Source organism: Hyperoodon ampullatus (genome assembly GCF_949752795.1).
Source record: "Hyperoodon ampullatus genome assembly, chromosome: 7".
Taxonomy (NCBI): domain Eukaryota; kingdom Metazoa; phylum Chordata; class Mammalia; order Artiodactyla; family Ziphiidae; genus Hyperoodon; species Hyperoodon ampullatus.
Window position 1 is genome coordinate 116,339,272 of NC_136920.1, and position 14,247 is coordinate 116,353,518.

Genomic DNA, 14,247 nt, shown 5'->3' on the forward strand with positions numbered 1-14,247 from the left:
ACTATGGTACGGCGGAGGCTAAGGTGTGGGGCTGCCGGTGGGTTTCCGTTCCGGGCTAGGGTTAGGGTTAGGGAACGGCAAGGTTGAGGGCACAGGTGAGGGTGCGGACACGTGCTAGGGTCGGGGCACGTGCGGACGCACGGGTCAGTGTCCGCGTACGGTGTAGGACTAGGGTACGGCGGAGGCTAAGGTGTGGGGCTGCCGGTGGGTTTTCCTTCCGGGCTAGGGTTAGGGTTAGGGAACGGAAGGTTGAGGGCACAGGTGAGGGTGCAGACACGTGCTAGGGTCGGGGCACGTGCGGACGCACGGGTGCGTGTCCGCATACGTAGTAGGACTAGGGTACGGCGGAGGCTAAGGTGTGGGGCTGCCGGTGGGTTTCCGTTCCGGTCTAGGGTTAGGGTTAGGGAACGGCAAGGTTGAGGGCACAGGTGAGGGTGCGGACACGTGCTAGGGTCGGGGCACGTGCGGACGCACGGGTCAGTGTCCGTGTACGGATTAGGATTAGGGTACGGCGGAGGCTAAGGTGTGGGGCTCCCGGTGGGTTTCCGTTCCGGGCTAGGGTTAGGGTTAGGGAACGGCAATGTTGAGGGCACAGGTGAGGGTGCGGACACGTGCTAGCGTCGGAGCACGTGCGGAAGCACGGGTCAGTGTCCGCGTACGGATTAGGGTTAGGGTACGGCGGAGGCTAAGGTGTGGGGCTGCCGGTGGGTTTCCGTTCCGGGCTAGGGTTAGGGTTAGGGAACGGCAATGTTGAGGGCACAGGTGAGGGTGCGGACACGTGCTAGGGTCGGGACACGTGCGGACGCATGGGTCAGTGTCCACGTACGGAGTAGGATTAGGGTACGGCGGAGGCTAATGTGTGGGGCTGCCGGTGGGTTTCCGTTCCGGTCTAGGGTTAGGGTTAGGGAAGGGCAAGGTTGAGGGCACAGGTGAGGGTGCGGACACGTGCTAGGGTCGGGGCACGTGCGGACGCACGGGTCAGTGTCCGCGTAGGGAGTAGGATTAGGATACGGCGGAGGCTAAGGTGTGGGGCTGCCGGTGGGTTTCCGTTCCGGGCTCGGGTTAGGGTTAGGGAACGGCAAGGTTGAGGGCACAGGTGAGGGTGCGGACACGTGCTAGGGTCGGGGCACGTGCGGACGCACGGCTCAGTGTACGCGTACGGAGTAGGATTAGGGTACGGCGGAGGCTAAGGTGTGGGGCTGCCGGTGGGTTTCCGTTCCGGGCTAGGGTTAGGGTTAGGGAACGGCAAGGTTGAGGGCACAGGTGAGGGTGCGGACAGGTGCTAGGGTCGGGGCACTTGCGGACGCACGGGTCAGTGTCCGCGTACGTATTAGTATTAGGGTACGGCGGAGGCTAAGGTGTGGGGATGCCGGTGGGTTTCCGTTCCGGGCTAGGGTTAGGGTTAGGGAACGGCAAGGTTGAGGGCACAGGTGAGGGTGCGGACACGTGCTAGGGTCGGGGCACGTGCGGACGCACGGTTCAGTGTCCGCGCACGGAGTAGGATTAGGGTACGGCGGAGGCTAAGGTGTGTGGCTGCCGGTGGGTTTCCGTTCCGGGCTAGGGTTAGGGTTAGGGAACAGCAAGGTTGAGGGCACAGGTGAGGGTGCGGACACGTGCTAGGGTTGGGGCACGTGCGGACGCACGGGTCAGTGTCCGCGTACGGAGTAGGACTAGGGTACGGCAGAGGCAAAGGTGTGGGGCTGCCGGTGGGTTTCCGTTCCGGGCTAGGGTTAGGGTTACGGAACGGCAAGGTTGAGGGCACAGGTGAGGGTGCGGACACGTGCTAGGGTCGGGGCACGTGCGGACGCACGGGTCAGTGTCCGCGTACGGATTAGGACTAGGGTACGGCGGAGGCTAAGGTGTGGGGCTGCCGGTGGGTTTCCGTTCCGGGCTAGGGTTAGGGTTAGGGAACGGCAAGGTTGAGGGCACAGGTGAGGGTGCGGACACGTGCTAGGGTCGGGGCACGTGCGGACGCACGGGTCAGTGTCCGCGTACGGAGTAGGATTAGGGTACGGCGGAGGCTAAGGTGTGGGGCTGCCGGTGTGTTTCCGCTCCGGGCTAGGGTTAGGGTTAGGGAACGGCAAGGTTGAGGGCACAGGTGAGGGTGCGGACACGTGCTAGGGTCGGGGCACGTGCGGACGCACGGGTCAGTGTCCGCGTACGGAGTAGTATTAGGGTACGGCGGAGACTAAGGTGTGGGGCTGCCGGTGGGTTTCCGTTCCGGGCTAGGGTTAGGGTTAGGGAACGGCAAGTTTGAGGGCACAGGTGAGGGTACGGACCCGTGCTAGGGTCGGGGCACGTGCAGACGCACGGGTCAGTGTCCGCGTACGGAGTAGGATTAGGGTATGGCGGAGGCTAAGGTGTGGGGCTGCCGGTGGGTTTCCGTTCCGGGCTAGGGTTAGGGTTAGGGAACGGCAAGGTTGAGGGCACAGGTGAGGGTGCGGACACGTGCTAGGGTCGGGGCACGTGCGGACGCACGGGTCAGTGTCCGCGTACGGAGTAGGATTAGGGTACGGCGGAGGCTAAGGTGTGGGGCTGCCGGTGGGTTTCCGTTCCGGGCTAGGGTTAGGGTTAGGGAACGGCAAGGTTGAGGGCACAAGTGAGGGTGCGGACACGTGCTAGGGTCGGGGCACGTGCGGACGCACGAGTCAGTGTCCAAGTATGGAGTAGGATTAGGGTACGGCGGAGGCTAAGGTGTGGGGCTGCCGGTGGGTTTCCGTTCCGGGCTAGGGTTAGGGTTAGGGAACGGCAAGGTTGAGGGCACAGGTGAGGGTGCGGACACGTGCTAGGGTCGGGGCACGTGCGGACGCACGGGTCAGTGTCCGCGTACGGAGTAGGATGAGGGTACGGCGGAGGCTAAGGTGTGGGGCTGCCGGTGGGTTTCCGTTCCGGGCTAGGGTTAGGGTTAGGGAACTTCAAGGTTGAGGGCACAGGTGAGGGTGCGGACACGTGCTAGGGTCGGGGCACGTGCGAACGCACGTGTCAGTGTCCGCGTACGGAGTAGGACTAGGGTACGGCGGAGGCTAAGGTGTGGGGCTGCCGGTGGGTTTCCCTTCCGGGCTAGGGTTAGGGTTAGGGAACGGCAAGGTTGAGGGCACAGGTGAGGGTGCGGACACGTGCTAGGGTCGGGGCACGTGCGGACGCACGGGTCAGTGTCCGCGTACGGAGTAGGACTAGGGTACGGCGGAGGCTAAGGTGTGGGGCTGCCGGTGGGTTTCCGTTCCGGGCTAGGGTTAGGGTTAGGGAACGGCAAGGTTGAGGGCACAGGTGAGGGTGCGCACACGTGCTAGGGTCGGGGCACGTGCGGACGCACGGGTCAGTGTCCGCGTACGGTGTAGGACTAGGGTACGGCGGAGGCTAAGGTGTGGGGCTGCCGGTGGGTTTCCGTTCCGGGCTAGGGTTAGGGTTAGGGAACGGAAGGTTGAGGGCACAGGTGAGAGTGCGGACACGTGCTAGGTTCGGGGCACGTGCGGACGCACGGGTCCGTGTCCGCATACGTAGTAGGACTAGGGTACGGCGGAGGCTAAGGTGTGGGGCTTCCGGTGGGTTTCCGTTCCGGGCTAGGGTTAGGGTTAGGGAACGGCAAGGTTGAGGGCACAGGTGAGGGTGCGGACACGTGCTAGGGTCGGGGCACGTGCGGACGCACGGGTCAGTGTCCGCGTACGGAGTAGGACTAGGGTACGGCGGAGGCTAAGGTGTGGGGCTGCCGGTGGGTTTCCGTTCCGGGCTAGGGTTAGGGTTAGGGAACGGCAAGGTTGAGGGCACAGGTGAGGGTGCGGACACGTGATAGGGCCGGGGCACGTGCGGACGCACGGGTCAGTGTCCGTGTACGGATTAGGATTAGGGTACGGCGGAGGCTATGGTGTGGGGCTGCCGGTGGGTTTCCGTTCCGGGCTAGGGTTAGGGTTAGGGAACGGCAATGTTGAGGGCACAGGTGAGGGTGCGGACACGTGCTAGGGTCGGGGCACGTGCGGAAGCACGGGTCAGTGTCCGCGTACGGATTAGGATTAGGGTACGGCGGAGGCTAAGGTGTGGGGCTGCCGGTGGGTTTCCGTTCCGGGCTAGGGTTAGGGTTAGGGAACGGCAATGTTGAGGGCACAGGTGAGGGTGCGGACACGTGCTAGGGTCGGGACACGTGCGGACGCACGGGTCAGTGTCCGCGTACGGATTAGGACTAGGGTACGGCAGAGGCTAAGGTGTGGGGCTGCCGGTGGGTTTCCGTTCCGGGCTAGGGTTAGGGTTAGGGAACGGCAAGGTTGAGGGCACAGGTGAGGGTGCGGACACGTGCTAGGGTCGGGGCACGTGCGGACGCACGGGTCAGTGTCCGCGTACGGAGTAGGACTAGGGTACGGCGGAGGCTAAGGTGTGGGGCTGCCGGTGGGTTTCCGTTCCGGGCTAGGGTTAGGGTTAGGGAACGGCAAGGTTGAGGGCACAGGTGAGGGTGCGGACACGTGCTAGGGCCGGGGCACGTGCGGACGCACGGGTCAGTGTCCGTGTACGGATTAGGATTAGGGTACGGCGGAGGCTAAGGTGTGGGGCTGCCGGTGGGTTTCCGTTCCGGGCTACGGTTAGGGTTAGGGAACGGCAATGTTGAGGGCACAGGTGAGGGTGCGGACACGTGCTAGGGTCGGGGCACGTGCGGAAGCACGGGTCAGTGTCCGCGTACGGATTAGGATTAGGGTACGGCGGAGGCTAAGGTGTGGGGCTGCCGGTGGGTTTCCGTTCCGGGCTAGGGTTAGGGTTAGGGAACGGCAATGTTGAGGGCACAGGTGAGGGTGCGGACACGTGCTAGGGTCGGGACACGTGCGGACGCACGGGTCAGTGTCCGCGTACGGATTAGGACTAGGGTACGGCAGAGGCTAAGGTGTGGGGCTTCCGGTTGGTTTCCGTTCCAGGCTAGGGTTAGGGTTAGGGAACGGCAAGGTTGAGGGCACAGGTGAGGGTGCGGACACGTGCTAGAATCGGGACACGTGCGGACACACGGGTCAGTGTCCGCGTACGGAGTAGGATTAGGGTACGGCGGAGGCTAAGGTGTGGGGCTGCCGGTGGGTTTCCGTTCTGGGCTAGGGTTAGGGTTAGGGAACGGCAAGGTTGAGGGCACAGGTGAGGGTGCGGTCACGTGCTAGGGTCGGGGCACGTGCGGACGCACGGGTCAGTGTCCGCGTACGGAGTAGGAATAGGGTACGGCGGAGGCTAAGGTGTGGGCCTGCCGGTGGGATTCCGTTCCGGGCTAGGGTTAGGGTTAGGGAAGGGCAAGTTTGAGGGCACAGGTGACGGTGCGGACACGTGCTAGGTTCGGGGCACGTGCGGACGCATGGGTCAGTGTCCGCGTACGGAGTAGGAATAGGGTACGGCGGAGGCTAAGGTGTGGGGCTGCCGGTGGGTTTCCGTTCCGGGCTAGGGTTAGGGTTAGGGAACGGCAAGGTTGAGGGCACAGGTGAGGGTGCGGATACGTGCTAGAGTCGGGGCACGTGCGGAGGCACGGGTCAGTGTCCGCGTTCGGAGTAGGATTAGGGTACGGCGGAGGATAAGGTGTGGGGCTGCCGGTGGGTTTCCGTTCCGGGCTAGGGTTAGGGTTAGGGAACGGCAAGGTTGAGGGCACAGGTGACGGTGCGGACACGTGCTAGGGTCGGGGCACGTGCGGACGCACGGGTCAGTATCCGCGTACGGAGTAGGACTAGGGTACGGCGGAGGCTAAGGTATGGGGTTGCCGGTGGGTTTCCGTTCCGGGCTAGGGTTAGGGTTAGGGAACGGCAAGGTTGAGGTCACAGGTGAGGGTGCGGACACGTGCTAGGGTTGGGGCACGTGCGGACGCACGGGTCAGTGTCCGCATATGGAGTAGGACTAGGGTACGGCGGAGGCTAAGGTGTGGGGCTGCCGGTGGGTTCCCGTTCCGGTCTAGGGTTAGGGTTAGGGAACGGCAAGGTTGAGGGCACAGGTGAGGGTGCGGACACGTGCTAGGGTCGGGGCACGTGCGGACGCACGGGTCAGTGTCCGCGTACGGAGTAGGATTAGGGTACGGCGGAGGCTAAGGTGTGGGGCTGCCGGTGGGTTTCCGTTCCGGGCTAGGGTTAGGGTTACGGAACGGCAAGGTTGAGGGCACAGGTGAGGGTGCGGACACGTGCTAGGGTCGGGGCACGTGCGGACGCACGGGTCAGTGTCCGCGTACGGAGTAGGATTAGGGTACGGCGGAGGCTAAGGTGTGGGGCTGCCGGTGGGTTTCCGTTCCGGGCGAGGTTTAGGGTTAGGGAACGGCAAGGTTGAGGGCACAGGTGAGGGTGCGGACAGGTGCTAGGGTCGGGGCACGTGCGGACGCACGGGTCAGTGTCCGCGTATGGATTAGGATTAGGGTACGGCGGAGGCTAAGGTGTGGGGCTGCCGGTGGGTTTCCGTTCCGGGCTAGGGTTAGGGTTAGGGAACGGCAAGGTTGAGGGCACAGGTGAGGGTGCGGACACTTGCTAGGGTCGGGGCACGTGCGGACGCACGGGTCAGTGTCCGTGTACGGATTAGGATTAGGGTACGGCGGAGGCTAAGGTGTGGGGCTCCCGGTGGGTTTCCGTTCCGGGCTAGGGTTAGGGTTAGGGAACGGCAATGTTGAGGGCACAGGTGAGGGTGCGGACACGTGGTAGGGTCGGGGCACGTGCGGAAGCACGGGTCAGTGTCCGCGTACGGATTAGGATTAGGGTACGGCGGAGGCTAAGGTGTGGGGCTGCCGGTGGGTTTCCGTTCCGGGCTAGGGTTAGGGTTAGGGAACGGCAATGTTGAGGGCACAGGTGAGGGTGCGGACACGTGCTAGGGTCGGGACACGTGCGGACGCACGGGTCAGTGTCCGCGTACGGAGTAGGATTATGGTACGGTGGAGGCTAATGTGTGGGGCTGCCGTTGGGTTTCCGTTCCGGTCTAGGGTTAGGGTTAGGGAAGGGCAAGGTTGAGGGCACAGGTGAGGGTGCGGACACGTGCTAGGGTCGGGGCACGTGCGGACGCACGGGTCAGTGTCCGCGTAGGGAGTAGGATTAGGATACGGCGGAGGCTAAGGTGTGGGGCTGCCGGTGGGTTTCCGTTCCGGGCTCGGGTTAGGTTTAGGGAACGGCAAGGTTGAGGGCACAGGTGAGGGTGCGGACACGTGCTAGGGTCGGGGCACGTGCGGACGCACGGGTCAGTGTACGCGTACGGAGTAGGATTAGGGTACGGCGGAGGCTAAGGTGTGGGGTTGCCGGTGGGTTTCCGTTCCGGGCTAGGGTTAGGGTTAGGGCACGGCAAGGTTGAGGGCACAGGTGAGGGTGCGGACACGTGCTAGGGTCGGGGCACGTGCGGACGCACGGGTCAGTGTCCGCGTACGTATTAGTATTAGGGTACGGCGGAGGCTAAGGTGTGGGGATGCCGGTGGGTTTCCGTTCCGGGCTAGGGTTAGGGTTAGGGAACGGCAAGGTTGAGGGCACAGGTGAGGGTGCGGACACGTGCTAGGGTCGGGGCACGTGCGGACGCGCCGGTCATTGTCCGCATATGGATTAGGAGGAGGGTACAGCAGAGGCTAAGGTGTGGGGCTGCCGGTGGGTTTCCGTTCCGGGCTAGGGTTAGGGTTAGGGAACGGCAAGGCTGAGGGCACAGGTGAGGGTGCGGACACGTGCTAGGGTCGGGGCACGTGCGGACGCGCGTGTCAGTGTCCGCGTACGCATTAGGATGAGGGTACGGCGGAGGCTAAGGTGTGGGGCTGCCCGTGGGTTTCCCTTCCGAGCTAGGGTGAGGGTTAGGGAACGGCAAGGCTGAGGGCACAGGTGAGGGTGCGGACACGTGCTAGGGTCGGGGCACGTGCGGACGCGCGGGACAGTGTCCGCGTACGGATTAGGATGAGGTTACGGCGGGGGCTAAGGTGTGGGGCTGCCGGTGGGTTTCCGTTCCGGGCTAGGGTTAGGGTTAGGGAACGGCAAGGCTGAGGGCACAGGTGAGGGTGCGGACACGTGCTAGGGTCGGGGCACGTGCGGACGCGCGGGTCAGTGTCCGCGTACGGATTAGGATGAGGGTACGACGGAGGCTATGGTGTGGGGCTGCCGGTGGGTTTCCGTTCCGGGCTAGGGTTAGGGTTAGGGAACGGCAAGGCTGAGGGCACAGGTGAGGGTGCGGACACGTGCTAGGGTCGAGGCACGTGCGGACGCGCGGGTCAGTGTCCGCGTACGGATTAGGATGAGGGTACGGCGGAAGCTAAGGTGTGGGGCTGCCGGTGGGTTTCCCTTCCGGGCTAGGGTTAGGGTTAGGGAACGGGAAGGCTGAGGGCACAGGTGAGGGTGAGGACACGTGCTAGGGTCGGGGCACGTGCGGGCGCGCGGCTCAGTGTCCGCGTACGGATTAGGATGAGGGTACGGCGGAGGCTAAGGTGTGGGGCTGCCGGTGGGTTTCCGTTCCGGGCTAGGTTTAGGGTTAGGGAACGGCAAGGCTGAGGGCACAGGTGAGGGCGCGGACACGTGCTAGGGTCGGGGCACGTGCGGACGCGCGGGTCAGTGTCCGCGTACGGATTAGGATGAGGGTACGGCGGAGGCTAAGGTGTGGGGCTGCCGGTGGGTTTCCCTTCTGGGCTAGGGTTAGGGTTAGGGAACGGCAAGGCTGAGGGCACAGGTGAGGGTGCGGACACGTGCTAGGTTCGGGGCACGTGCGGACGCGCGAGTCAGTGTCCGCGTACGGATTAGGATGAGGGTACGGCGGAGGCTAAGGTGTGGGGCTGCCGGTGGGTTTCCCTTCCGGGCTAGGGTTAGGGTTAGGGAACGGCAAGGCTGAGGGCACAGGTGAGGGTGCGGACACGTGCTAGGGTCGGGGCACGTGCGGGCGCGCGGGTCAGTGTCCGCGTACGGATTAGGATGAGGGTACGGCGGAGGCTAACGTGTGGGGCTGCCAGTGGGTTTCCCTTCCGGGCTAGGGTTAGGGTTAGGGAACGGCAAAGCTGAGGGCACAGGTGAGGGTGCGGACACGTGCTAGGGTCGGGGCACGTGCGGACGCGCGAGTCATTGTCCGCGTACGGATTAGGATGAGGGTACGGCGGGGGCTAAAGTGTGGGGCTGCCGGTGGGTTTCCGTTCCGGGCTAGGGTTAGGGTTAGGGAACGGCAAGGCTGAGGGCACAGGTGAGGGTGCGGACACGTGCTAGGGTCGGGGCACGTGCGGACGCGTGGGTCAGTGTCCGCGTACGGATTAGGATGAGGGTACGGCGGAGGCTAAGGTGTGGGGCTGCTGGTGGGTTTCCGTTCCGGGCTAGGGTTAGGGTTAGGGAACGGCAAGGCTGAGGGCACAGGTGAGGGTGCGGACACGTGCTTGGGTCGGGGCACGTGCGGACGCATGGGTCAGTGCCGCGTACGGATTAGGATGAGGGTACGGCGGAGGCTAAGGTGTGGGGCTGCCGGTGGGTTTCCGTTCCGGGCTAGGGTTAGGGTTAGGGAACGGCAAGGTTGAGGGCACAGGTGAGGGTGCGGACACGTGCTAGTGTCGGGGCACTTGCGGACGCGCGGGTCATTGTCCTCGTACGGATTAGGATGAGGATACGGCGGAGGCTAAGGTGTGGGGCTGCCGGTGGGTTTCCGTTCCGGGCTAGGGTTAGGGTTAGGGAACGGCAAGTCTGAGGGCACAGGTGAGGGCGCGGACACGTGCTAGGGTTGGGGCACATGCGGACGCGCGTCTCAGTGTCCGCGTACGGATTAGGATGAGGGTACGGCGGAAGCTAAGGTGTGGGGCTGCCGGTGTGTTTCCATTCCGGGCTAGGGTTAGGGTTAGGGAACGGCAAGGCTGAGGGCACAGGTGAGGGCGCGGACACGTGCTAGGGTTGGGGCACGTGCGGACGCGCGGGTCAGTGTGCGCGTACGGGTTAGGATGAGGGTACGGCGGAGGCTATGGTGTGGGGCTGCCAGTGGGTTTCCGTTCCGGGCTAGGGTTAGGGTTAGGGAACGGCAAGGCTGAGGGCACAGGTGAGGGTGCAGACACGTGCTAGGGTCGGGGCACGTGCGGACGCGCGGGTCAGTGTCCGCGTACGGATTAGGATGAGGGTACGGCGGAGGCTAAGGTGTGGGGCTGCCGGTGGGTTTCCGTTCCGGGCTAGGGTTAGGGTTAGGGAACGGCAAGGCTGAGGGCACAGGTGAGAGTGCGGACACGTGCTAGGTTCGGGACACGTGCGGACGCGCGGTTCAGTGTCCGCGTACGGATTAGGATGAGGGTACGGCGGAAGGTTAGGTGTGGGGCTGCCGGTGGGTTTCCCTTCCGGGCTAGGGTTAGGATTAGGGAACGGCAAGGCTTAGGGCACAGGTGAGGGTGAGGACACGTGCTAGAGTCGGGGCACGTGCGGGCGCGGGGCTCAGTGTCCGTGTACGGATTAGGATGAGGGTACGTCGGAGGCTAAGGTGTGGGGCTGCCGGTGGGTTTCCTTTCCTGGCTAGGGTTAGGGTTACGGAACGGCAAGGCTGAGGGCACAGGTGAGGGTGCGGACACGTGCTAGGGTCGGGGCACGTGCGGGCGCGCGGGTCAGTGTCCGCGTACGGATTAGAATGAGGGTACGGCGGAGGCTAAAGTGTGGGGCTGCCGGTGGGTTTCCCTTCCGGGCTAGGGTTAGGGTTAGGGAACGGCAAGGCTGAGGGCACAGGTGAGGGTGCGGACACGTGCTAGGGTCGGGGCACGTGCGGACGCGCAGGTCAGTGTCCGCGTACGGATTAGTATGAGGGTACGGCGGAGGCTAAGGTGTGGGGCTGCCGGTGGGTTTCCCTTCCGGGCTAGGGTTAGGGTTAGGGAACGGCAAGGCTGAGGGCACAGGTGAGGGTGCGGACACGTGCTAGGGTCGGGGCACGTGCGGACGCGTGGGTCAGCGTCCGCGTACGGATTAGGATGAGTGTACGGCGGAGGCTAAGGTGTGGGGCTGCCGGTGGGTTTCCGTTCCTGTCTAGGGTTAGGGATAGGGAACGGCAAGGCTGAGGGCACTGGTGACGGTGCGGACACGTGCTAGGGTCGGGCCACGTGCGGACGCGCGGGTCAGTGTCTGCGTACAGATTAGGATGAGTGTACGGCGGAGGCTAAGGTGTGGGGCTGCCGGTGGGTTTCCCTTCCGGGCTAGGGTTAGGGTTAGGGAACGGCAAGGCTGAGGGCACAGGTGAGTGTGCGGACACGTGCTAGGGTCGGGGCACGTGCGGACGCGCGGGTTAGTGTCCGCGTACGGATTAGGATGAGGGTACGGCGGAGGCTAAGGTGTGGGGCTGCCGGTGGGTTTCCTTTCCGGGCTAGGGTTAGGGTTAGGGAACGGCAAGGCTGAGGGCACAGGTGAGGGTGCGGACACGTGCTAGGGTCGGGGCACGTGCGGATGCGCGGGTCAGTGTCCGCGTACGGATGAGGATGAGGGTACGGCGGAGGCTAAGGTGTGGGGCTGCTGGTGGGTTTCCCTCCGGGGCTAGGGTTAGGGTTAGGGAACGGCAAGGCTGAGGGCACAGGTGAGGGTGCGGACACGTGCTAGGGTCGGGGCACGTGCGGACGCGCGGGTGAGTGTCCGTGTTCGGATTAGGATGAGTGTACGGCGGAGGCTAAGGTGTGGGGCTGCCGGTGGGTTTCCATTCCTGGCTAGGGTTAGGGATAGGGAACGGCAAGGCTGAGGGCACAGGTGAGGGTGCGGACACGTGCTAGGGTCGGGGCACGTGCGGACGCGCGGGTCAGTGTCCGCGTACGGATTAGGATGAGGGTACGGCGGAGGCTAAGGTGTGGGGCTGCCGGTGGGTTTCCCTTCCGGGCTAGGGTTAGGGTTAGGGAACGGCAAGGCTGAGGGCACAGGTGAGGGTGCGGACACGTGCTAGGGTCGGGGCACGTGCGGACGCGCGGGTGAGTGTCCGTGTACAGATTAGGATGAGTGTACGGCGGAGGCTAAGGTGTGGGGCTGCCGGTGGGTTTCCTTTCCGGGCTAGGGTTAGGGTTAGGGAACGGCAAGGCTGAGGGCACAGGTGAGGGTGCGGACACGTGCTAGGGTCGGGGCACGTGCGGACGCGCGGGTCAGTGTCTGCGTACGGATTAGGATGAGTGTACGGCGGAGTCTAAGGTGTGGGGCTGCCGGTGGATTTCCGTTCCTGGTTAGGGTTAGGCATAGGGAACGGCAAGGCTGAGGGCACAGGTGAGGGTGCGGACACGTGCTAGGGTCGGGGCACGTGCGGACGCGCGGGTCAGTGTCCGCGTACGGATTAGGATGAGGGTACGATGGAGGCTATGGTGTGGGGCTGCCGGTGGGTTTCCGTTCCGGGCTAGGGTTAGGGTTAGGGAACGGCAAGGCTGAGGGCACAGGTGAGGGTGCGGACACGTGCTAGGGTCGAGGCACGTGCGGACGCGCGGGTCAGTGTCCGCGTACGGATGAGGATGAGGGTACGGCGGAAGCTAAGGTGTGGGGCTGCCGGTGGGTTTCCCTTCCGGGCTAGGGTTAGGGTTAGGGAACGGCAAGGCTGAGGGCACAGGTGAGGGTGAGGACACGTGCTAGGGCCGGGGCACGTGCGGGCGCGCGGCTCAGTGTCCGCGTACGGATTAGGATGAGGGTACGGCGGAGGCTAAGGTGTGGGGCTGCCGGTGGGTTTCTGTTCCAGGCTAGGTTTAGGGTTAGGGAACGGCAAGGCTGAGGGCACAGGTGAGGGCGCGGACACGTGCTAGGGTCGGGGCACGTGCGGACGCGCGGGTCAGTGTCCGCGTACGGATTAGGATGAGGGTACGGCGGAGGCTAAGGTGTGGGGCTGCCGGTGGGTTTCCCTTCCGGGCTAGGGTTAGGGTTAGGGAACGGCAAGGCTGAGGGCACAGGTGAGGGTGCGGACACGTGCTAGGTTCGGGGCACGTGCGGACGCGCGAGTCAGTGTCCGCGTACGGATTAGGATGAGGGTACGGCGGAGGCTAAGGTGGGGGGCTGCCGGTGGGTTTCCCTTCCGGGCTAGGGTTAGGGTTAGGGAACGGCAAGGCTGAGGGCACAGGTGAGGGTGCGGACACGTGCTAGGTTCGGGGCACGTGCGGGCGCGCGGGTCAGTGTCCGCGTACGGATTAGGATGAGGGTACGGCGGAGGCTAACGTGTGGGGCTGCCAGTGGGTTTCCCTTCCGGGCTAGGGTTAGGGTTAGGGAACGGCAAAGCTGAGGGCACAGGTGAGGGTGCGGACACGTGCTAGGGTCGGGGCACGTGCGGACGCGCGAGTCATTGTCCGCGTACGGATTAGGATGAGGGTACGGTGGGGGCTAAAGTGTGGGGCTGCCGGTGGGTTTCCGTTCCGGGCTAGGGTTAGGGTTAGGGAACGGCAAGGCTGAGGGCACAGGTGAGGGTGCGGACACGTGCTAGGGTCGGGGCACGTGCGGACGCGTGGGTCAGTGTCCGCGTACGGATTAGGATGAGGGTACGGCGGAGGCTAAGGTGTGGGGCTGCTGGTGGGTTTCCGTTCCGGGCTAGGGTTAGGGTTAGGGAACGGCAAGGCTGAGGGCACAGGTGAGGGTGCGGACACGTGCTTGGGTCGGGGCACGTGCGGACGCATGGGTCAGTGCCGCGTACGGATTAGGATGAGGGTACGGCGGAGGCTAAGGTGTGGGGCTGCCGGTGGGTTTCCGTTCCGGGCTAGGGTTAGGGTTAGGGAACGGCAAGGCTGAGGGCACAGGTGAGGGTGCGGACACGTGCTAGGGTCGGGGCACTTGCGGACGCGCGGGTCAGTGTCCGCGTACGGATTAGGATGAGGATACGGCGGAGGCTAAGGTGTGGGGCTGCCGGTGGGTTTCCGTTCCGGGCTAGGGTTAGGGTTAGGGAACGGCAAGGCTGAGGGCACAGGTGAGGGCGCGGACACGTGCTAGGGTCGGGGCACATGCGGACGCGCGTCTCAGTGTCCGCGTACGGATTAGGATGAGGGTACGGCGGAAGCTAAGGTGTGGGGCTGCCGGTGTGTTTCCATTCCGGGCTAGGGTTAGGGTTAGGGAACGGCAAGGCTGAGGGCACAGGTGAGGGCGCGGACACGTGCTAGGTTTGGGGCACGTGCGGACGCGCGGGTCAGTGTGCGCGTACGGGTTAGGATGAGGGTACGGCGGAGGCTATGGTGTGGGGCTGCCAGTGGGTTTCCGTTCCGGGCTAGGGTTAGGGTTAGGGAACGGCAAGGCTGAGGGCACAGGTGAGGGTGCAGACACGTGCTAGGGTCGGGGCACGTGCGGACGCGCGGGTCAGTGTCCGCGTACGGATTAGGATGAGGGTACGGCGGAGGCTAAGGTGTGGGGCTGCCGGTGGGTTTCCGTTCCGGGC